Source organism: Erithacus rubecula (assembly GCF_903797595.1).
Source record: "Erithacus rubecula genome assembly, chromosome: 2".
Lineage (NCBI taxonomy): Eukaryota > Metazoa > Chordata > Aves > Passeriformes > Muscicapidae > Erithacus > Erithacus rubecula.
In genome coordinates, this window is record NC_136685.1 from 56564257 (window position 1) to 56589292 (window position 25036).

Sequence of the window (25036 nt, forward strand, 5' to 3'; positions counted from 1 at the left end):
GAGAAAACTGAATATCAGGCAGGCAAGGAGAATGTGGGGACCACTTTCTTCCATTCCTGCTCATGCTGTCAGCAAGTGATGGTGAAATGTGTGGCAATTATGCAGCTGCAGAAATGTAAAATCTGGAATATGGCAGAGAGGGACAGAGAAGGACAGTCAGAAGTGAGGTTTCACAGGGATGGTTCACACCTTCAATCCTGCCCAGCAACCTCAGCCACCGAAAAGTCTCCAGCATTCATCTTTTGGTATGAATTACCATGGCCAACTGTTTCAGAGGTTTGCAAGTCCGGCAGAACATAGAATTGTGAAGAAATATGGCTCTCCATTGTAGAGAATTTCAGGAGAAATGGCTTCCTCCAAGATTGCTCAGGGCCAGTCTATCCAGTCTTTAGAGCAGAGCTGCTTGCTTTGCTATGTTCTGGCTGCTTTAGAGTATGGGGAGGCATATAACCCATCCCCTTTCTGGTTATGCATTATTCATTATTTGGTGAAGGAAGAGGGCAGTCCTTGATTGCAGGTAAAGTTATATTTATCTATTTAGGCTGTATTTGAAAAAAAAAATATAAAAGGAAAAAAAGAAAAGAACTGTAGAGAGAGAATCATAGAATGGCCTGGGTTGTAAGGGACCTGAAAGATCATCTTGTTCCAATCTCCCTGCCATGAGCAGGAACACTTTCCACTAGACCAGGTTGCTCAACGCCCCATCCAACCTGGCCTTGAATGCTGCCGGGGATGGGGCACCCATAACTTCTCTTGGCAACCTTTTCCTGTGCCTCCCCACTCTCACAGTAAAGAATTCTTTTCCTAAAGAAGGAAGAAAGGAAGAAAGAGCAAGCAACATCTCCAAATCCTGTATGTACATGCAAGGAGATTCTGGCTCTAGCACAATAATGCATTAATTGCAATGCCAGCAAAGTTCTGCAATGGAATATATTTTGAAATGGGTTGTAAACATGGATATTATACAGTGGGACTATCCTTAGCTTTCAAAAATAATGGGGAAAGATCTTACTGGCACAGTGGGAAAAATTGCATTTAATCCATTTCAGATTCTCTCCTTCCCACATTGACATTGGTGTTCATGCCGAACCTTGCTGAGTCTCATGGTACAAAGAAAGTGATTTTGCTTGGCATGTACGGGGCTCTGCTCAATAAAAGCATGAGGCTGAAACTTCAAGCAGTGGAACAAGGTTCTCATTGAATACACGAAGTGTTCACTGGCTTATGCAGTGGCTGAAGTAAAAGTCATCAGCCCTGTTCTTCTTTTTGTGATACTTTCTCTCAAAGAGCTTTAAGCTGAAGTCTGTAAGAAATAAGAAAAACCCAGCCTGTGATGCAAAACTATTGCATTTAATGAGGGTGTAGTTGGATGGGTGGAAACTTTACTTTCATGCTTATTTTGGTTGGATTTCATGTTACATGTTTTATTTGCAAATACCAGATGTCATCTACGCAAAACAGTAATTGATTCCATTAGATTATTTAGGATGCAGAGGCAGGAATATCTTAATTCTTGCTATATTTAGAGACTGAGTAGACAGAGGGTGTATATTTGGTGCCTTGTTCCAAGGCATAAAAAAGAAATTCAGAATCTTTGATTTAGCAAGTCACTCTGATGAGATGAACAATTTTTCCAAAGTGTGAAAGTTAGTACATAATTGTGAAGGAGTAGCATTTTGTGAACTGATTCTAAGTAGTCCTTCTAGAATAATAGTACAAATAGTACACACTGTCTCCAAGATCTCAGTTTTCCTTTTAGCTTTTTCACCATTTTCATTCTTCCTGAGACCTCTAGCTTGGCAAAAATACCAGGGGGTGAAAGTCGGCCTTTTGTCCAACTGAATGGTTTTTCTTCTTGGTACACTACATATGATCTCTCAGACCATCATATCACAGGCATCAATTTCTTTTGCTAGTTTTGCATCTGGCTTTTTGCCTCCATTTGGTGGCATGGTTTACTAACTGTGTTATGAGTTCCATTTGTACTGATAGGAAATAGGAAAAGTATTCGAGCTTGCTTGACTGACTCATTCTCTTGGGGGTGTGTTGGTATTATGGCCCTTTGAGCAATCCCATAATCATGGAAGACTTCATTTTGCAGAACATCTGCTGGCCCTACTCTGTAGCTGAGGAAAGGAACCCAAGGGTACAGCAACTGTTTATTATACCAGTTATGAGACAGGTGGCTCTCATAAGCTGCAGAGCAAGAAAGTCTGTGTGACCCTGTATCTTCAATCTTGCAGTGCTGGAAGATTATGAATACTAAAAAACCCTTAGAAACTTGGAGTAAGATTTCCTATTAGTTCTGGAACCAATGGCACAAAGATCTATTTCTGTGTTTAGATAGTGTAATTACCTATTACCTATTAAGGTAGACAATTCCACTGGGTTCCCAGGAGTAATTATTACAGAAATCCCATTGTGCACAGAGCACTATCTAGGGAAGACTGCTCTAAAGAAATAACTGATGGAAGAATTATTTGGTTTATTACATTTATACCTGGGAAGGCCTATTGAATACAGAATACAGTCCTTTCAAATTCCACAGAGTACCTCTAAAAAATGAAAAGAAGGCAATTTCTGAATTGTTGCACTTCCCTGACTCTCCACCTCCTGTACGATTTGTGCTAAGTTTTAGACAGGTTTTGAAGCATTTTCCCCAGAGATTTCCTAGGTATTGGACATGGCAAAAAATACAGGCTGCATCATTTAAATATTTTAATTTGATGTCTCTCTTCTGATGAAGAGATGTTTTGGTTTTTTTTCTGTCCCCTGGCCTCAAAAGGCTGTCATTACAGTACTACAATTTTCTGAACCTTTGGCACAGTCCAGTCTGACCCTTTTTCTTGTTTTGGGGCCTTGCCTTGCACATGATCTCCCTGTAATAATTTCTGTCCCCCTCTTAGCATTGAGAAGAAATTCCCTAGAGAAACTCCTTCATTATGAAACCAGAGAAAAATCTTGAAACTCCACAGGGGATTGAAAAGAGTTTCTAGCCTGTCTTCTGGAATCATTATCTAATGGCTGTTTTGAAAGAGAGAGATCATGTAAGGGTGAGGATAAACACACACCATTTTATACAGCAAGGAAGTGGCTTTTTGTCTTTTGCTGCAGGCAGGACACATAATGGCTAAGATTTCGGGACAGAATTGGTGCAGAATCAGCCAGAAAAATCTGTCCTTTTTCAAACTTTGCAATAGGCAAGAAAGATCACCTTGCAAAAGAAAGGTGCAGTCAACGACTTAAGGATATAAAGGGTGATTTACTCTGCAGGCAAGAAACTTGGCTCTTAAAATATCTTTTTTGTGATTTTTCACATCAGTTCTCCCACATTGCTTTACTTCTTTTGACTTTGAAAATAAAGGGCCAAAACCTCAGCCATGTAGTTTGTACAAATTCACACCTTATACTCATTTATTTTAGACCCAGATGTGACTATCAATCTCTTAACCATACTTGTTTACACCGTCTGTACTGGCATTCTCTTGATTCCTAACAAGGATTGTTTTTAAGTTTAGGGATTTTGAAAGCTTGTAAAACCTAAGTATTAAGGTAGGCAATATCCATTTAAGACCTATCCAGGCTTCACTGTAAGAACCAAAATGTACACTGAGGAAAGCTTTGTATCCTGCTGATTTAAGACTTCAAACTATCATTTTAGAATGCATTCCATATAATTGTAAAATCTCAAAGTTTATTGGAACAGAGCTACATTAACACTTACTTGAATTTTTTTAATGAGTTGTTTGGGGATACTTGGATGGCTTTACAAGATTTTGATTGGTTGCTTGGGTTGTGGTTTCCTAAAATAGTCATAAGGAGATTGACAGAGATAATCCTGAATTCTTTTTTTTTTTTTTCCAAATAGTCAGTTTTCAGTAGTCAGTCAATTTTTAATGTATAGACCACTTTTTAACTTGAAACACTAAGCAAAACCCCACAGGGAATGCTGCAATGTGACACAGTTAATGATCTGTGATGTGCTCTTTGTTTTAAACCCACAAGGTTTTTTAAGAACAGGCATTCTAGAGTAACAGAACCATGCAACACAGTCTGGATACAGCTGCCAGTTAAATAATGCCACTGATGCATGTGCTGCACTTGCAATGCATAGACAGCCCTAACACAACTTCGATTTTTTATTTGTGCTGTCTTTATTCATCTGAAGGAGTGTTTTAAAGGTACCACAAGCTAAATGAAGACAGACCACAAGATTTTACCAGATGTCTCTGAGCAAGACAAATTTCCATACACCCCCTGCAATGCTGAGTGAGCAGCAAAATCAAGACAGCAGAACCACCTTTTTGAGTGCTGCTGACTGCTTACAGCAATGGCATTCATACCACTCACTCTGCACAACAGACACCTCGACATGGGGACATTCTCTTTTTGTTACTAAATCCTGGAAGTCATTCATTACTCCACAAATAAATTCATACAAAGTAATGGAGATGAAAAAATCTACCAGAAAAAGTGCAATTGAGTTTTCTTGAACTTTTGACATCATAGGTTTTGAATACCTGTTGGCTCAGAGAACATGTTATTGCACCTAATGACTTTTGCTTTTGGAGAACTGAGGACTTGAGTATCTACAGCAAAATATCTCGCTCTTCTATTAGTTACTGAAACTCAGCAAAAAATATTCAAGTGATCTACTACTGCCATACAGACATCTTTCTCCTGTCAGGTCTTTTGGCCTAGAGATGTAGGACTTTAGAAAAAGTCTTTCACAGCAAGCCCAGAGAAGGTCATAAAGTGGACATTCTATCCATTAGAGGAATATAATAAAAAAACCAACCAAACAAACAAACAAAACTAGTGGAAAACTGGCAGAAAGGTTTCAGATATTAAATGTTTTATTTAGGATAGAATACTCCTGCAAAATATTCATTTAAATTGAAACTGTGCAATTTGGCTGAACACTATGAAATCCTTGTCTTTTGTGCAGTAATATTCTTTTTATGACTTTACCAAGACACCTTCTGTACTCATAAAGGATGTCTAAGATTTCTTTTTATTATGTTATCATGAATTTGGTATCCTGAAGAAGCTTTGCTTAAATCTTTGCATCATCAACTTGATATGCATTTGTGCTTCTGAATCAGACATTACTGTTCAGTAACAAAACATTAAACCTGACATTAATGCATTATTGAAAAGTTTGAGATGGCTGCATGTGGTTTTTAAGATACTGCACTAAAATTATGATTAAGAACACTTTACAGTCTTCAGGAATATTTTATAAGAAGAAAAATGTAAAACTCATCAGGAAACCTTTTATTTATTTTAAGTGTATTGTTTTTATTCATATGTGTTTGAAAAACATCTGAGAATCCTGTTTGCATGACATCTATATATCTATTCATTATGGCTGGCATGGCTTCCACTGACTTGCACACATGAAGCCAGTATACTTTAGAAAGCTGAGAAGATAATTTCCTTACAGTGGGGAAATACAGACCTTGACATATTGCTGAAAAGAAGTGTTTTGTTAAAGTCTCTGTCATTCTTCATGAAGAGGATACTAAGAAGACACTTAAGAGCCCAGAGAGCTTTATTTTATGCATTAACATTGTAATTGCTAAATAAGTTTTCCTGTGCTCAAAGCCTTTTCTCTGTATAAAGTCAGCTGTCATTTGGGGGTTATGTGAACTGCAAAGATTCTGTACAAATTTAATCAGAAATTTAAGAAAAAAGCCATAATCATAGCACAAGACTTTGTAGCCAGCATAGACTAAACAGATTTGCAGGTGTGATCCAAGTGTCAAACAAGCTTTATTGTTGTGAGCTACCTTTTCTGCACATAAGACCATTCTGGAAAATTTTCATCTGCAGAAATGGCAGTTTTTAATCAAATAAGTCCACATAAATTTTGTTTATGGTGCACATGCTACTAAGGCCTGAAAGACAAAAAAAGGATTAGGAAAATTGTTTTAATGTGAGGAGAGCTTTTCTGAAACCACACTGGACATGGTTCTAGTCTCTGAAATGACAGAATCAACATTTTCACTGTAAGGTGAAGACTTGCATCCTCTACTTCAAAGGCCTTTTATTTTTTCAATTTCCTTTTCAAAATGAAAGTCTCAAATTTGAACAGAAGGAGCTTCAAAAAGGCTTCCTGACTATAGACTTTTTGAAATAACTCAGTATTTGGGAGTCATGCTGATTTCAGTTACACTGACTGACTTCTGAGATATCTTCTGACAAGATTTCTGTGTGTTCCAGCCCTCCTTTCCTTAGCCACCCTCAAAAGGAAAAAAATAAAATACAATAAGTATTAAAAATAAGATAGTATGGTGTAGAGAATGTATTTAGTTAATATGGTATAACAGAGGGAGAGGAGCAGAAGGTGGCATGAAGTAGAAACAGCCTTAAAGTCTTTCTGATGCCTTGGTACAGTGGGAGAAGATGAATGCAAGCACTAGATTCAGATAGGCTGCTTCCAGAATGAAAGGCAGGGGCAGGGCTTGTCTAGGTGCCGTGTTCTGCTCACATTACAGTTTCTATGAAATTCATAACCATAGAATTAAAGAAATATTTGCCCTTGGCAGGGAGTGGCCAGGCTGCTGCATACCCACCTGTAATGAATTTCCACTTCTCTCCCACAGGCTGTGCTATTTCTGTTAAACTCATAGCAAACCCCTGGTGCTTGTGCTTTTATAGACAGTGCTGATGCTTGCTGGTCTGAGGAAGAGAGAAACCAGTTCCACCCTGTGCAAGGCATGTGCTCTTTTCCACCATGCTGGCACATGCTATTAGAACCACCTATGGCTACCATGCTTGGAGAAGGGTTTTTTGTCTGAAATCCTATATTTCTGTCTGAATCTTTCACTGTACTTGCTTGTTCTGTGTTTAATGCTGTTTTGTTTACCTGCATGTTGCACATAGCAACACTCATATTTCCATATGCTGATTCTGAGCATCACGTCCTTCCTTCATGGTCTATCACATGTGAGGGTTTCCCACACATAGAAAGAATGTGGCCCTTTGTCTTCACTAGCAGAAAGGTTCATGGATGTGTGGATGTGCTGGAGTGAGTGCTGTGACCCATACTTCCTCAAGGCTTTGCTACATGCTGCAATTGTTGCTCTCCCTTCCCCAGGCTCTGTGTGCCTTGCAGCTGGTTTTGAGACATGGCTGGGGCTTCACCAGAGAGAGCTGGGGGACTGATCACAGCCATCAGCACAGGACAGTCACTGGGAGGAGCTATCAAGGGCTCTTTGGTCTCTTTTTGCTATTCTGCAAGTTACCAGGAAAAACTGGCATTAATTAAAAAGGGTAGTTGGCTAGAGTGGGAAAACAGCAAGACGGTGAAAAAATAACGACAAAAGACATGAATTTACCTGAATAAATCTTGGGTCAGAACCATTGTGGAGCAACAAATAAGAGTGGATGTCTGAGACAACACAAACTATATGGCTTGAAAAGCCAAACTTCTAATGGGAGGCTTTTTTAATCCACAAAAGAACAGGCACACAGCTTTCAGCTACTATGTGTTTTGAGCTATATTTATATGTTAACAAAGTGGACATTCCAGCAACAACATTTATGTGGTCAAATATACAAAAAGTCTACCTAGATCTCATGGAAAAGACAAGCCACGCCCATAGCCCAATACATCTCTGTGTGGTGGAAGATTAAGATGTCCTGAAACCACTGTGGAAAACTATTTAGCATGTTGTGTGTTGGAGGGGATGTTTGGAGGTTCAGAGAAAGAAAACAAAACCCAATTATTTATTCTCCTCTCTTTTCTCATCCTATGGTCATTTTTAATGTGTCAGTTTGAAAATACAAAATGCCAACCATCCCAGTAAACAGATTTTTTTGTAGCAAGCTGTGCATGTATTTTCATATTCACCAACAGCTATGTCTTCCTGCACAATCTGACAGTTATTGCTGTAGAAAAAATTTAATATTAAAAAACATTATAGGAGTTTTTATTCCTTTTTTTTTCTCATTCTTTACCCTACCAAGTATATGAGTGATTTTATCTATAATTTCTACTAATGCTAAATAAAAAAAAAATTATAGAAAGAATCCATCATTTTTCCTTCTCAGAAAGGATATTTCATTTTGAAGGACAAACAGCAATAGTAAGTGATATTCCAGAATTTAATTTGTTCCCCCTTTTCTTTCTATAATGATTATGTGAAGCAATATGTGCCTAGGGAAGGCTGTGGTGCTACTGCATTTTTTCAAAGCTTAAAAAGAGCAAAAGAATTGCAAATTATTTGATGACCAGAAAAGAGCAAAATACATCCAAACACAGAAAACCTTTTGAATACCACATACAAGTGAATTACATAAAAGGTCTACTTTCAACACTTTGTTTTTATAAAGTTTAGAGGATGGAACTTAAAGCTACTCTCTCATAATATGAAGTTCATGGTTTTTCATAATCTTTTTATTATACCAATGTAAAAAAAAATCTGCTAAACCACAAGGGACAGAAAACATGCTGTGAAAACTTAAAACCTTCAGAATCTCTGGAAACATGTAAATTCTGTATGAAAGTTCCATTTCTATAGTCATATCCATACATTTACAGGCTCTCTGCTCTTATGCTGAGCATTAGCACAGACTGCAAACACTGTTACTGCACAGCAAGGTGTTAAAGTAGCTCTTCCACCAGAGTATGCAATGAGATAAGGTGAATTGACTTAACTTAAAAAAAATTATATTTTTGAAGATCAGCAGATGAGACCTTTCAAAACACTGCTGTAACATGACAATGTGAATGTCTGGTCAAGCATCCCTCCTCCCATTAAAGCTCTTCTCACTGGAAGTACAGCCTGGTATCCTTGTTTACTGCTGCACAGATGGCAGATTCCATGAGGGAAGTTCAGAGGCATCCTTTAACCCAAAATTACATAACATAAGGAACAACAACAACAACAAAAAATATAGAACTTTGCAGAAAGAGGGTATCCTTATCTATCCTCTAGCCAGTGAAATATACTTAGGTAGAGGGATTTTGCTGAATTAAAAAAAAAATTATGTCTGCAATGATAAGATGACAAGGTAATGTTTTAATTTAAAAGAACAGTGCAAGAGGAGCTCTGGGAAGCCTGTTGACTGTATGTTTAAGCACAGCATTAAGTGGATTAAAAAGAACTATGGTCGTGGCAGATCTGATCCGTCCAGCCATCTGCAACTCCACCTTCCCCACAATTTGCCCTCTCCCAGATACTCAGCTGTGATTCTCTCCACAAAAGCTTTAGTGTCACCTCTTTCCTTTACATGGCTGTTTGATTTTTTGCTTAAATTTCTGCCTTTGAGATTGCCTTTGAAAGTGTGAGCTGTCATTTTGGTTGAAATTGAATGACATACAAGAATTGAGGGGAGAGAGAAAGGCAGGCACAGCAAGGATCATCTGTTGGGAAAACGACATGAAAAGTCAGAAACTAGATGAATGGTGAGAGCTTTGAGCTCTGGATAGCCCATCACCAAATAATACATTTCTGTTTTTTTCCAGCCACAACCATGATCCAGGAGCTACTTCAGTCCTTGAGGCAAAGAAGGAAGGCTGTTGCTGGAAAGGGGTGTGGAAGGAGAATAGTGCTCACTTTCTAGCCCAGTTACATTGACTTTAGCAGAGCTGTGGTTTTGTTTCCCTATGTCAGGAGTATTTAGCCTAGATTCAGCCCTGTCAATTGTGCCATTTCATTATGTGCTTTAAGGAGGAGAAGCAAAAAAAGCTAGAAAATATGTTTGAAGCTATCAAGCTTTGCAGTGGGCTAAAGAGGAAGCTTAATATTAGAAACTACCTAAGCCTCTTCTTAAAAAAGGCAAAAATTAGAAAAAATGTTTGTTCAGACTTTGTTTTTTTAAGTCACATAAGAGATAATTTGAAGTTTTCCATCTGAAGGGTCTTATCTAGCACTCATTTCAGGTCAAAATTCTTATATTCTGATTTAACTTGCCTCAGCTGATTCTTTTGAGACAAAAGGTAGAGTATGTTCTATATTTATATGCAATATGGAATCAGTTGCTTTAAAATATCTACCATAGCAATTTCTAGCATATTTTCTTCTAAATCCCTTTATAATAAAAGAATAATGAAGCTTTAGTTGAGTGAGCAAATTGGAAATTAGAGCACTGTAGCAAGCAGAGCTTGTTATGGACCAAGACATATCTTTCCTCTTATGAAAAATACAACATGTTCTGTATGATAGGACTTACAGAAACATCCATATTATTGTAGTACTTTCTGTACTGAATCTTAAAAAATTCTCTCGTTTGAAGCAAAGTGAAGATGAGGCTCTCACTCTGAAGAAGGTGACATTTCTGAAGATACTCTAAAAACCTTAGGTATAAAAGATTATAGAAAAAGAACCTAAAAAAATACATAAATCACAGAAAGCTGAATGAAATTAATTTGTTTTACTACAAAGCTATCTGTGTTTTAGGTGTTAGACATAAGGTTGTTTCATAGTAGTGGTTTCTAAGGTTTCATGATGTGGAGCAGAGCATCCACTGACACTGTAGTTTTTCACAAAGTAAAAATCATTACATTTGCTACAGCTAAATAAATCCTTACCCTTTGAGACAAAAGAGGAATATTTAACACAACTGTGCAGCCTCAGAATTCTACTTTATGTGTTTCCTTGTTGATATCTGAATGGTGTGCAACTAAGTGCAATGACAAGTAAGAACAGAGACTTCAGAGAGGGACATTAAACACAATATCTCTCAATAAAGAGACTACTGCTTTGTTTCAAGAGCTCTCAAACGAAATTGTTCTTCCCTGTTATGTTTTATATTTGACTCGTGCCTTTTGCAAAGCTTTAGTACATTCAGTGAATGCACAACTGAAACAGCAAAACAGCATTTCTTCCCAGCACACTTGACACAGGTCAGAATGCCTAATGCCACTCTGACAGTCCCTGCTAGCTCTAACACACATCTCTTGGAGTGGCTTCATTCCATACAGACAAGGAGAACAAAAAAATCCCAGTGGAACTACTTGGTTATGCTTGGAGACAACCTGAGGAGAAGAATTGCCCTGTGCTGTAGAGAAGAGCTCACAGATGTGGAACAAATGAGGCTGATGGGGCAGGCACTCCTGACACCCACAGAGCATGTGGGGGCAGAGGTCTCTGGACTACCATTCCACTGGAGGCCACCTGAAGCCTCTTCTGAAGGGAGAACAGCTCACAGTCAAAAAGAAAAGACAAAACAGATAGAGCAGATATAAGCCCTAACAGGGATACTTCCCCCAGTGGTACTGCAGGCTTTAGTTACCTCTTCTGTTTGTTATCTAGCTGTCCTCTTGTGGGGGAAAAGTCACCTGGACAACTCTGTTTCTGGTTGCTTGTTACTATCTACTGCTTTTCTCTCTAAAATACTGTCAGCAATAACTGTGCATCAGCATTCAGTGTTGGAGCACTCCATTAACTCCAATTAAAAATCCCTTTATCTTTTATTTCAGGGCTGTCTTGGACTGTAACAAAGCATTCTTCTGCTCATTGCTTTTCCTAAAATTTGCAGAGTCATCCTAAGGGCAAAAATCTAACACAGTTCCTCTGTTTTTTCTACACGGGCCAGGCATACTCATGCTGTTTGTGGGGTGCTGCTCATGGTAGACTTTGACATTGTGGAAAATGAGGACATAAATAAAATGCATTTGTAAATAGGCCTGAAGTAGAATGCCATTCAGAAGCCAAAGTCCTATTTATCATTCACAATTTCAGGCAGAGGGCCTTTCTTTGCCTGTTAAACATATTGGTAAGAATCAATCCTGCATCTTTCAGTAAACCAAGGGATTTGTCCCAAATTGCAGTCCTAGGGGAGTTTTGTATCTAAATTCACCTTTCTCAAATTACCTTTGAAATCTAGATCAGTCCTTAACTCCATTTGTATTTGCATGTAATATCTTGTTATAAAATTTGTTGTTTCTGGGGCTCAGTTTTGTGCATCGCTCCTAGTTTGAGCATACTATAGGTCATTAGAAACCCTACTTGAGTTGTTTAAAATAACAAAAACCAACAGATTGTCTGGTACCATCTACTTCTGGAAACATAATGCTTCTTCCTACCTTCCTTTTAAAATAGCAAATTTGACTCCTGTCAAAATACCTAAAGAATATCTAAAACTTCTCTATTAGCCTTTTCCGTTTCCAGACTTTCAGCTCTCAGTGGAGGAGGATCTGCTCCTTTCTTCCCCTAAGGCTGGGGTGACAGTTTCAATTAGTGCTTTGTCATCTCTGGACTGGTGCCTGGCTGAGCTCAACATCCCTTTCGAGATCCCTCCCTGTCCTCCCTCTTTCAAGCCCAACACGCGGCTCCATCCCTGCTTCCAGCCCACAGAAGGATGCTGTTCCATCGAGGGAACTGCAGGAATCAGGTCCCCCAGGATGGGCTGAGACAACTCCACAAGCAATTCTTACTGCAGGAGGCAGGAACTTGACAAGATGAGGAGATTTTTTTCCTATTTTTATGTAAATACATCTGCCACCCTTCCCTCCCATGTCAAGATACTGCTTTTAATCACAAGCAGGAAATGCTCAAAGGCATGTTGCAGGCAGTTCTTTTCAAGTTGATTAATCATTACAGATAATCTGAATCTAGTTAATGAAAATGATGAGAACCTGGAAGTTGTGTTTTCCATTAGTAACATGTGCTCTGACAGGAAAGCTAATTCAGCTGAAACAAAAAATGGCTTATGAAAAATTATTCAGATGATGTTGCTGGACACTCTTGTTTAGTTTCTTGTGAACTCACCAGGTATTTTACTTGTGATTTATTTATCCATAAACAAACTTCAAAAATAACCTGCTCTATCCTGAAACACTTGTGAATTACTCAATAATACTCACAACTATGACTGCACATTTTTCCCAGAACAAAAAGACTCAAATTAAGTATTGCTGCTCACAGCAGATAGTTCAAAAATACAAAAGATACTGCAGAAGTAAACAGTTGTGTCTTGCTGCAAATTACTGAACAACATGTAATATTCTGGCAAGGATAAATCAAAGTTTCCCTGTGACTGCTGGAAAACAGAATTTTTGCAACACCAAAGGTTTCTGGTGGTGTGGTAGTGGTGAACAGATTTTGCTAGTTACGTTCTAAATTTCTGGCTGGGGCAATTCTCCCCTCTCCCAGCCTCCTCTCAGATTTGTTCAGTTCAACATCAGACTGCTTCTGTCCCTGATGCCATGTTTAATCATTTTCCCGAATGCTGGGAGCATTTGCAAGATTTGTCTCCTCTGATGTACTGCTTTTCCCTCACTGCCTAAACCCCACAATGTAGCACTGAAGTCCCATTACTGGAAGTGCCTCATAGGAAACAGCAGGTAGAAAAGATCTTGATGCAATGGAAAGCAAGCAATGCCTGAAATATTTGACTGGAGTTGTTATAATTAGAGGTCAAAAGTTTTGCAGAGTTATTTCAATCATCTAAAATTAACACAAATATTTAAGGCAGATTACCATTGGATTGAAATTGTAATTTTTGTGCAAGTTAATTTATGTTACAGAGCCAGAAAAGATGCTTAAAAAGCCCATTGTCACTTCTATCAGCTTTGTGTTCTTTTCAAATTCAAATTAATCCAGAAGAATAATTTTACTGGAGTGGTTCCTTTCCTATTCTCATCACTCATAATTTTAATTTCATTATTGAAACTATTATTTGTATTAATGAATTGACATTTTAGTGACAAAAGGCCAAATTCTGATGTTCTTATTTAGTGGTAAATGCAACTACTCTGTTGAGTCTATTGTAGGTGTTCTTCCTTTGCAGAGGTGTGGAGAGCCTGGGTGTTCTTGCACTAATCAGGAATGTGCCACTTTGGCACTTCTAATGATTCTGTCTCCACCTACTTCTCATTCAGCAGTTCAAGACTGCAGACTTTGTTTCATTACCTAATGAGGCTGAGAAAGTGATCTCTTACAGTTTTGGTTCATCCAGGGCTTTAATGTCAGCAAGGCCTATGCAAATGAGATTACTTTTGCTGTTATTGTTGAAAGATCAACCTCTGCCATTACACTAAAACCCTGAGTATCTTCTATCTTTTTGTTTTATTATTGCCTAAAATTCACATTGAAGAGTAGCTGCTGCAGTGAACCAGGTATCCAGGTATCTCTGTCCTTTTTTCAGTTCTCCTGTGTAATTACATGATGCATCCCTTCTCAAGGACAGTTTGTTTCCTTTTAGAAGAAGAATTATTCACCAGAGATTCCCAGCATAATTTATTCAAACTCTCCTGAAACATATCGATTAGGATGTTCAAAGTGAGTGATTTGTGGCAGTGAATAAATTCCCCCTGGGGAACAAAGGTGTCTGCTGAAGATGAGACTTGGAGAATATCCCAAGGCATTCTCAAGTGCACAAGAAAAAGATTAATTATATCTTCCCCCCAAATGTCTGTGGCTAGAAAGATGGAATTGCACAGGGAGACTGTAATCACTATTCTTCTGCTGCACTCTAGAAGAACAAAGAATCAAAGAAAAGAGGATTTGATTTGGAGGAATAAAAAGGTTCGAAATCTCTCCAGCATCTCATTTCCTCATCCTAGGAATGCAGGAATTCCAACTCATCCTACACATACCCAACTCTTTTGACACTGTTCTTATGATTGCACTTTTTCCACCCCCACAGGCACAGCTCCTGCTGCAAGCACCACTGCTGTCTGTGACAGTGCACCTTACCATCACCTCTGCTCAGGCAGCAGTAATCAATCTGGTGGGAGGTGCAACAGCAGCAAAGAACAACCCCTTTTCTTCTTGAAAATCCGGACTAAAAATGGGGGGGATTCTTTACAAGCAGGGCTAATTTGTAATAATTGGCAAAGTAATTATTCTATTAAGGCATTTCAAGAGGAAAAGGAAGTTTTGCAACTCTGTTCACGTATAGTTTTCTGTAGCCCCACAATTAGCAAAAGATAAGCTTTTTGTTGAGCATCACTGTCACAAATGCTACTCCATGGAGTAAAGGAAAATCTAGATTTTAATCTTTTTTCATCAAAAAAGAGATACTTATGACACCAGTCTCCTGTGAAATTTCAACTACTGGCAATGTGCATGCTGATATTCTATATCCTGCAGAGGTGTGCAGATGCTTTCCAGGGCAGGGAAACAGCCAGGGCATTAAGCAATCCCAGTTTGACCATGCTTCTTCCCCTTGCAGCTACAGCAAACAAAGTCAGTAATGCTTTCTGCTCACTATGAGATTTTCCTGGGAAAGAAGTTGCCTGAGATAACATCACCTTAATTTTTAAGCCCTCACTCCCCAGCTTTCTTTTCTTCCCTGGATTACACAAATATCATATTTCTTTTGCACAGTGCCAAATTCTAGACAACTCCCATATCAATCTAGTAGAGGTACAATCAGGAAGTTTTCAACTAAATATTTATTAGAAAAAGCTACAATTGTCAGAATCAAAACTGACTGCTGAAACAATTGTTTTTTAAAGATGTTGTCTTAAGAAAAGATCTTTTAAAGCAAGTTTGGAAGTTGCCAAAATATCTCACTGAAACAGTTTAGTTAGTTTTGTTTGTTTTTTATCAATGAAAAGCAGTTTTTATTTTAAAGGAATCTTTAGTTAAAAATTAATAAATTTATATTGTGAACTGAAATAAAAGAATAACAAAACCTTGTTTCAGTAAGTCCAACCAAATACCTACATTTTCCCATGCATGAAAAATGGTTATGTTCAAGACTTTTTTTCACTATTCAAGGCAGAAACAGTATTGAAAATATTTGTATGCTTATGGAACAGCCAATCTTTCTGGCTCTAGAATGGAATTGTTCAGGACTCTGTGTCAACACATTACTAGAGATGCCAGCAAGTGAAAAGTACAATACAAAATGTTTATGATAATATCCATTTCCTACTTGCCTATAAACCAGTAATTTTCTGGATTTAAAAGTTTCATTCTCCTCTGGAATCCAATTTATTGTGTTTTCAAGCAGTTGTGCTGAAAACACCCTCAGTGCTCCCACATGAATAGTGAAAATGGCTGCAGTATAGCTAAAAATGGGCAAACAATTCAGAGGAGAAAGCAGAGCTCAAGCTATACAATTCATAAATTCTTGGTTAAGAAAGAAAGACAAACCAATACTTAGTGAATACATTGAGAATTCTTCTTGTACCCAAACCTTATTTGCTTGCTTTGTATGATGTAAATAAATACCTTAATTTTGTCTCTTATCAGCTGATTGTTACTGATTCAGTTGGAAATACCTGGTTATTTTACAGGAGAGAAGTATTCCCCATAGCAAGCTTAGTATTTAGCTGAGAATGAATACTAATGGAAGGTTTTTGGGCTACCAAAGCTTTTCCACTTAATAAAACAATTATACTTGAATGCCAATAGTATGCAGGAAAGGCAAATAATGGCAGCTAGAATTTGTTATCCTGAGTGTCTCACAATAAGGGGAAAAAAAAAAAAGACAATATTTAGAACTTTTTGACAATGTAATCTCTTCTGTTACAGACATCTATGCTACCTCTGCTAATTAGCCCAATTCCTTTTGAGTGCACCAGTAGACAAGTAGATGACTGAACTGAAAGAATGGAACACTTTGAGCATAATGAAGAGGAAAAGCTAGAGCTTCATCACAGTCAGGTAGTTTCAAATAATCAATAAGTAGGTGGAGAAATATAGTATCATATTAATATAATACCTGATATAATAATTGTAATATCCGATGTTCATGGTAAACCTGTGCAAAACAAAATCTTATATGTGATAATAAAAATTACTCCTCTTCATCCCTAAAGCAACAGAGTGACTAAAAGCATATTTACTTCATGTTATGACAAGATACTTCATCCTGATTGCACCTCAGCACTTGAACTGGGTGAAAGGTTTCTTCTCTGGCCAACTGGATGGATCAGGGATTCAAAACTGAGTAGTACAAAGTGACTGGTGTCTGAAAAGTTCTGGTTCAAAGATTATGAAATTACCCTGGTGTTTCTTTCACAAGGCAGATATCTGCTATTTGCATAACTATTTTCTAGTGTTGCTGAATCATAACTACATCTAGAATTTATTAGGCACCATTTACCATCCCTTTACTTATAAACTAGAAAAGTTATATAAACTGTATTTTAAAATGAGAAAGTGAACAGTGAGCAAAAGCTTATATGAGCTGTTGGAGAAGAAGCGTAATTTAAAGAGCAGCTGTAGTGTAGATCAAAGAATAATCCTTTCAACCAGTGACCCAATAAAGCTGCCCAGATGTATTTCCAGTTTAACTCCATCTTAACCATTGCAAAGACACATTTTGGTAAGAAAACAGCTTTATGCATTTGTATAGAATTTGCATCAGACTCCAAACAGATAAGATATATTAGATAGGCATCAATAATCCTATATAATAACCCAAATAACCCTAGAAGAAGTGGAGTTTTGGGTTCCTTTAACTGTCCATCTAAACATAAAAGCAAGTGCATAAGGTTTTTGCAGGATATTTTGCAGAATTATACAGGAAATCACCAAGTAAGTACTGATGATACAAGGTTTTCTTGACTGCCCCAAAGGCCCCCAGATAGAATTGAATATACTTCATATTGGATACAATTAAAATTTTGGTGGTTTTCCCCCCTCTTTTCTTGTCTTTTTTTTTTTGGTCAGGGGAATGAGTGACAAAGTTCTTAAAATAGGATGGATTTTTTACTTGAATTTTTCACTCCTACAAAGAAAGAGAGAATGGCATAGGACTCATATTTGTGACTTATTTTCTTGGCAGTCAAGAAGGCTGATAACAAGATATCAAATTGCCATAGAACAAGCAGAAGCAAAGTGATTACTCCTACCAAAAGCCAGTAATAACTTGGAAATACCTTGTCTCCTAAATGAGTCAGGATTACTCCTGGGCAAGTGCAGAATATGGTTTACTCCACACTCGTGCTCAAGAATGACATATGCCATAGTGCAGGGGTTTGCAGGTGCTCCCTTTGTTTTCCTTTACAAAAGCAGTTGTGCCAGCTGCCTCAGATTTTTCAGATCCCTTTCTCTGTTCTCTGTCCTCCCTTGTTATCCAGTGAGTGTTTATGCTTCAGTCACAGAGATATATATCTACTGTGAGGCTCTGGTGAGCAGCTCACAGCCATTTGGCAACAAGAAATATGGTTTATGTTTTTCCATGTCAGGAAACTGATTTGAGTCAGTGAGGTTCAGCAGCCACGTGGTCACAACAGACTGAGCTCAGATTTCAGGAATAAGACCACTCAGTCTGGTGTCCTGCTGAAGCTGTGTCTTTCTGGTAGCTTAGCTATCAAAGTCCATTAGTTAAGGGAGTTTATAAAGGATCAGCTGCAGAGAACAATACTCAATTCAAGAGAACAATACCTTGCTCTTCAGCACCATGTCTTATTTGGTCCCCAAAATGATACGAAAGAGATTCAGTTTTCTATCTCATGCTGAATGTTCTACACCATTGCACACTTGAACATTTTCTTCAGTGACAGCTGACATTAGTTACCCAGTGTTCACACTTGCAGTTTACATGGCTTACTTCAGTATGCTTCCTTAGGGAAAGGTTGAAGGACCATATTTAAAATAAACCCCAATCCCAAGTCCAGCAACATACTTCACATGCCACAGGTTCTTGAAAATATGAATTTCTTTAAATTTGGAGTTGCTGACCCATAATCTCCCAACTATCTTATACTAACCTAGATGCAAGTTGAACACTAGTTTCCTTCAGATACAGAGGGTATTTTTTATCAAATGGGGACAACAAATTACTTTTTGGATGTGATGTTCAAGACATAAATGAAAGGAAATCAGAAGCTGCAATAGATGGAGAAATTGAAGTAATATATAAACAGTTAATAATTCTTTAGAGATGCTTGGCAAATTTTCCTGGTAAGAATGCTATCACTTTGGAAGATAATTTAATAGGCAGAGAAGACAGGAAAACCAGTTTGCTTCTAATGGCATTGCTATGGTGTAATGGGGCTAAGATGGCTATATTCAAGACAGATGCTATTATTTCTCCTGGTTTTACCATAAGTGACACTATGATAATTCCAAAATCAAGCCTGAAAGCCCATTAAAAACATTTTGCTGGCTTGACTCATAACAAAATGTACGAACTGCTTTTTTGAGTCCTGATGAATGGAGAAGCTTTCAGTACACTCAGACTGATGATCCCTAGCTTTTACAACAAAGTGCAAGCCAAACTCAGTGGTCTAGTGATAGGCTTTTATCACTCTTTCTCTTTTAATGGTGTGTCCTTTTCCATCTAAGTTATTGTAGCAATGGATAGAAATATTGCTTCCTCATTTATTCATTTATTCCCATTTCTGTCCATTTGTGTCACTTTCATGAGAGCCTTCACAAAATTGGTCAGTCTGTTTCTTAGATTCACACAAAGATGCTTGCACACTTTTTAACTGAAGAAATAAGTTCTGAGGTCCTGGTGCAATCCTTATAATTAAAGTTTAATTTAGCATAAAAACGCCTCTCACTTATTGCACTTTGGTTTTAGCAATGTTCTCTGCTGTTGCATTCCCCTAACAGACCACACAGTTCTTTATTTGATTTGTCTTTCAGTGTTCATCTTCACTGCTCTCTCATATCCTAAATTTGTTAGTGTATAAGCAAGACATTCAAGGAGAAAAAAAAAAAAAATCCAGCCACATAGAGTTAATGTTTATATTAACTAAACAGAAAATCTGGTTATGGAGATGTGAATACTTTCTCAGTTTTTGCAACCCTTCACATCTCAGTAGATAAGCCAGAGACATTTCAAGAGCAAGTGTTCACATTCCACTAAAGAGCATAAGCATCAAACTTTCTAGAACAGCTGGCTATTCACAACTTTAAGAGACAGCTAACAAAGGAAGCTCCACTTGTGCTCATAGCACATTGATCAGAGATAGTCAACAAACTGGAGAGGAAAGATGATCCAGTAGCTGAGGACTATCCTAGAATTTAAGAAACTTTTTTAAGAAACTAAACCATTGCTTGTTGTCTTTTACAAGATACTTCTTTCAATAGCATTTGGACACTAGAGGTTGTGTAATCATATATTTCAGGTATTCTCATAAAACTTAATTTTTCCATTTAATGAAACATATATATGATTTTAAATTTTTTCCAGGTTTGAAGTGAGTAGCTCCAGACTTCTCCCTTGTGTGTAGGCAGCATCAAAGTGGATGTAGCTGTAAGCAGGTACAAAGCTCACAGGGGATGCAAGGGATGTAGGTGTAAGTACCTTTTCTGCTCATCATGAACCTTGTTTTCTAAAATCAGGTAGAAGAATCAGTGACTGACAATGAGGAGAAAGCAGCTTTTTCTTTTTATGTGTGCATGCATATTTTTGTAAGTTTTTTGTTGGATTTGTATTTTTTCTCTCTTGTAGAAGAGAATAGCCTTGTGTAAAGTACCTGGGCATCTGCAATAACTTGACAACATGAGACACCTCAGAATGAATTCCAAGAAGCAGCATCCCAAGCATGAGGCTCCCAGGCAACTTTGATCCAATAAAGCTCAAGCCATCAGTCCTTCAACTCCTGTTTTCTGGTTGATTTGTTTCTACCACGTGGTAACACAAATCAAGTGGGTTTTGTGGCAGAAAGCTAGCTCTGTAGAAGCAATGATGAGCTGTTAGGAGGATTAACTCTCCAAATTGATTCACTGCAGTTGCTCATGGCAGGGAGAGACAGGCAGCAGTTCTGGCTTAGACTTGCACAAAATGCTGCACAGTAGGAGCAAAGGATTGGTGACCAAGAGTGCTTTGCCCTTGTCTCCATCCTTGGATGGAGATACCCAGCCTGGACTGCAAAATGAAAGATTTGCAGCCACGGCCCTCACCTAGATTTAAGACCCTGATTCATTCCTTAAAAAAAACCACATCATGGACTAGAACATGTTTTGTAAAATGAGATGGTGGATGAGCTTTCTTGCTTTTATTCTGTCTTGCAAAGATTAAATAATGTAGCCCCACACTCACTAGTGCTTAGAAAAAGGCAGGAATCAAGGCAATTTCTCTTTAATTGTATGATGGGGTTTTGGGTAGGTGTTTTTGCAAAACAGCAGTGTCAATGGTAACAGGGGAGACTGTTTCTGCCTTTGAGCATCTTCAAAACTGGTGATTATTGCAGACTTTTTGTGGTGGGGAGGGGAAGGTGTGAATTCCCTCAGATTCACATTGGATGAACCCAGGTGTATCATATCCTGGCTGAACTTGACCCTCCTCCTTTATTTTATGAAAGAAAAATTGAGAAAATGGCAAGAGTTTTGGTGAGGGCAGGAGGGATGAAATAACCTTACATCTGACCAGCCCCCCTCTCTGGCTGTTTTGGAATGACAGTTCATTTGTGTCTAGTGTTTTGTGATGAGTCCAGCTCTTTTGGAAAATGAGAAGCACACTCTCAGCGTGTCTTCTGGACCAAGCTCCTCTGAGATCTCTGGCAGACAACACGCCCTGCTGAGAGCTGGTTGTGACCTAGTTAGCAGGATGTCATTTCAAGCATGAGTAATAGGCACTCAATGCACTTCACTGGGGAAATTTGGGGACCTAAGGGTGAAAGGGGAATGGGATGTTGTGTGTTCTTAAAAACTCAGTCCTCTTAGAGGACTCAAAGCCAACTAAGTTCTAAGTTTGGATGACTACTGTATGTAGCAGTTTGGGGTGGAGGTGCATTACAGCAGCTGTCATCCCAGTAAAGAAGAAAAAAATTCCTCCTTGTCCATCTCTATGCTAGGCCAGTTCTACCTGTGCACAAATACTTCACCCTGGAAGGCTGCATGGAAGAAGGAGCTACAGAAAATGTTTAAATTAAGAGAAATATTTTAATAGCATTTTTTAATTCTCATCTAAGCCCAGTGCTTTCCTCAAGAAGATGGCTATTAGAAATGCCTGTATCCTCTGAATTATGGAGTTCTTAGATTTGATCCCTGAATGTACATTTATGGCATTACTGAAATGGCCACTTTATTCACCAGAGGACACTAGTGGTGCCAATAAGTATGCTACTCTAATATTTATGCATCTTCCACAAACAGAATTGCTGAAAATAATTTTAGGAAAATTTTATATAGTAGAAAATTGCCTCTTTTTAAAAAAAGACAAAAACAATTAAGCTAAATTAGTTTGTAAATGCTAGGGGTACTGATCAGGATACAATGAAATTTCAAATTATCTGTAACAGCACTAAAATCTTTTGGAGACTTGCAGTTGACTAAACAGTACCTTCCTCATTTAGGACCATAGTCTTGTATTAGTAAGTGTGCTGCAGGTAAGAAAAGCGTCCAGTAGCTTTGACACGTGCAGCAAACAGTGTGACCTTCCATTGCCATCAAAAGTTCTCTGCCTTCTTTCCTCTTCACGTGCAGAACTCCAGATCAAATGAACACAGCATTGGGAAAGCTGATCTCCTTTCTTTTCAAGATCATCTGTTCTTGCTTAGCCAGAGGCATTTCACTGATTTTGACCATGGTGTAGAATCAGAAAGGAGGAGCAGGGAAAGAGGCATCACCCAATTGTTGGCTCTTATCTCCTGTTGTCTCTAGATTAAGGAGGTTTAGTTGAATAGCACATAGTTTTGAGTGTTTCAGAAGCAAATTCTAGCTGCAGATAGGAAAAGAAAACCACCTGGGTTTAGTGTGGGTTTTTTGTTGTTGTTGTTGCCCATATGCCATTATTTATTGCACATAATGGAATGATTTTAAATTTTAGCACTTCTTTAAAGGTAGGACTTCTGTAATATTTTTCTCAATAATCAGGCTGAACAAACTTTTCTTTATAAGACTGAATTCTTCAAATGCTATAATCAAAAGCTATTAGAAACCAGCTTTTATTTTTTAAAAAGTGACTCTAATACATTTATTTTTCAGTGTCTGTCTCTGCTATTCCATACTTCCAGACTTTATCACTATAGCCTTTTAATTCACCTGTTCTTTACTAATTTCCTTCTTTCTTCACTAACTAGCATCCAGATCCATGTTACACTCAGTTTCCTTCACTGCTATCTACTGAGATTTCAGTCTCACTGTCTATTATGCCTGTTTCTTGCTCCTTTGGACTTTAAAGGTCCTTTTCAACTTCTCTGTGTTCTCTCAGTCTGTGCTGGTTATTACTTCTGGTCTTGAGACTTGTCCCTTCACCTGGAACATCTGGATAGCCAATTCTGAGGTGTACACACTCTAAAATTGTCTCTCCCTGTCAATAACTCTGTCTTCCTGCTCCCCAAGTTCAGCAGTTCTTGCCTCAGGATGTAAGCAAGGAAACAGCTGGAGAGCCAGGGGCAAAAATCTCACAATGAATATAAATGTGGCATAAAAAGTTCTTTAGATCTTATGGAAAGGCTGTATGGAAAGCAATGAAACAACACTTAGCATCTCAATAGAAGATTCATCCCAGCTAGTGAATAGGACAAACTTCTGTTCTCTGTGGAGCTGACTCAAGCACTTCTTCCTTCGGGGAATTTTTTTAGCTTTGTGAAAAAAAAACTATTGAGAATTAAATTGAACCACCTGCATGTCTGGTCACAAAGTAAGATTTTGCAGATTTTTCTGCTAGGGTGAATGCCTATGTTCATGTTTATTGTTTCACAGGGGGGAAATGTAGGAAGGAGTATTGCCTTGCAATAACTGATTCAGACTAACATCTTTCCTCACTGGGGTAGACCTGTAGGCAAGTATTGGGATACTTTCACGGAGAATATTTTTTAAATGCTTCTCAAAGACAATCTAAATGTCTCAAAACTCCTGGAAGTTTCTTTCTCTGGATTCACTTTAACTTACAGCCTTACAGCTATAATTGTGGTATGACCCATGACTTCTGAAGAAAGACTGGCAGGTTAGATATCCTTGCCAACAGTATTCTGTATAAATACACACGTGAAATTTTCTTTTTGGGGAGTTGCAGATTAGAGTCCTAGCAAGAATAAGTATGTGCTGAGGAACCCTTTTCTCTCTGGGGAACAAGATGGCAAGATTAGCTGTGCCTGTGTGTGGCATCACAACAGCAGCAGGGCCAGGGAGGCTCAGGCACTCAGGTGGGACATGCAGTGCCTGATGGAGGACCATCCACTGGACACTCGAAAGATAAGGGCTAATCTTGGGCTGCCAGACCATCTCAGTGCTGTCCCTACATGCTTTTTGGGAGTCTCTGAACTTCATACTGCCTTTAATAAATAGTGTATGCATACCTATGACCTCAGAGTGGCTGCTCCTTCTGATCAGGGAACGGCTTTCTGACACACATAGACAATACATGTGACACACATTGCCTGCTGGTATTTCATCCATGCAACATCTTAGGAAGGAGATGTGGATGGAAATGTTTATAATGTGCTAATAGCACTGACCTTTCAATTTCCATTATACCTCACTCAGAAGCAGTGACCAGGCATTCAAAATCTGAGTCTGAAAGCCAAATTTAGACCTTTTCTGAATGGTTTTATTTTTGTTTGAATAATACAATTATTTTTAAATAGAAAAAGTAAACTGAACGTTATAATTGCAGGAGAGCGTGGGAGGCAGACATGCTTGCTGATTAAATGTTTGATCCTTATTCAGCCATCAAATGCTTGGGTGCAGCAAATTATTTTTTTAAGTGAAGTGCCTGTCCTGAGATAGCACTATTTTTCACATAATAACAGGTAGGATGTTAACATTAAGATATGGTGTGGTTATTGTCAGTTCAAACCTCTCCTTGGCTCTAAAAACAACTTTCTAGATGTGACTCTGAGAAGTCACAGAGAAGAGTGATCAGTCTCCATTCAAGTCTGCAAGTGGGTCAACATAACAGAAGTCTGAGAACAATCACCAACAATCAGCAACTCATCTTAGCGACCCAAATTCTTCATTTCCTCGACAAACGTTTAATTTTCTCCTGTGATCTGACTTTTCTTTACAAAGTGAGTCATGGACAACAAATCAAAATTATGACATTTTTGTTTGTCCTGTGCAATCTCATGTAGGTGAACCAATGCACTTGCAATGCAGTTGCTATTGCTGGAATCCTTCTCTTCTAGACTAGTACATGTCTACACTAAAATTTTACATCTTTATCTAGTTCCATAGGATGCCAAGATTGAGAAGAAATTTTAAGTAAGATACAGAAGAGATTC

General features: G+C 38.2%; 1 protein-coding gene across 2 annotated transcripts in view; it reads right to left on the minus strand.

The window, feature by feature from the left end:
• The window catches only part of RGS17 (regulator of G protein signaling 17), a 53427-nt gene that overhangs the window by 16410 nt on the left and 11981 nt on the right, over positions 1 to 25036 (minus strand). The window lies entirely within an intron of this gene.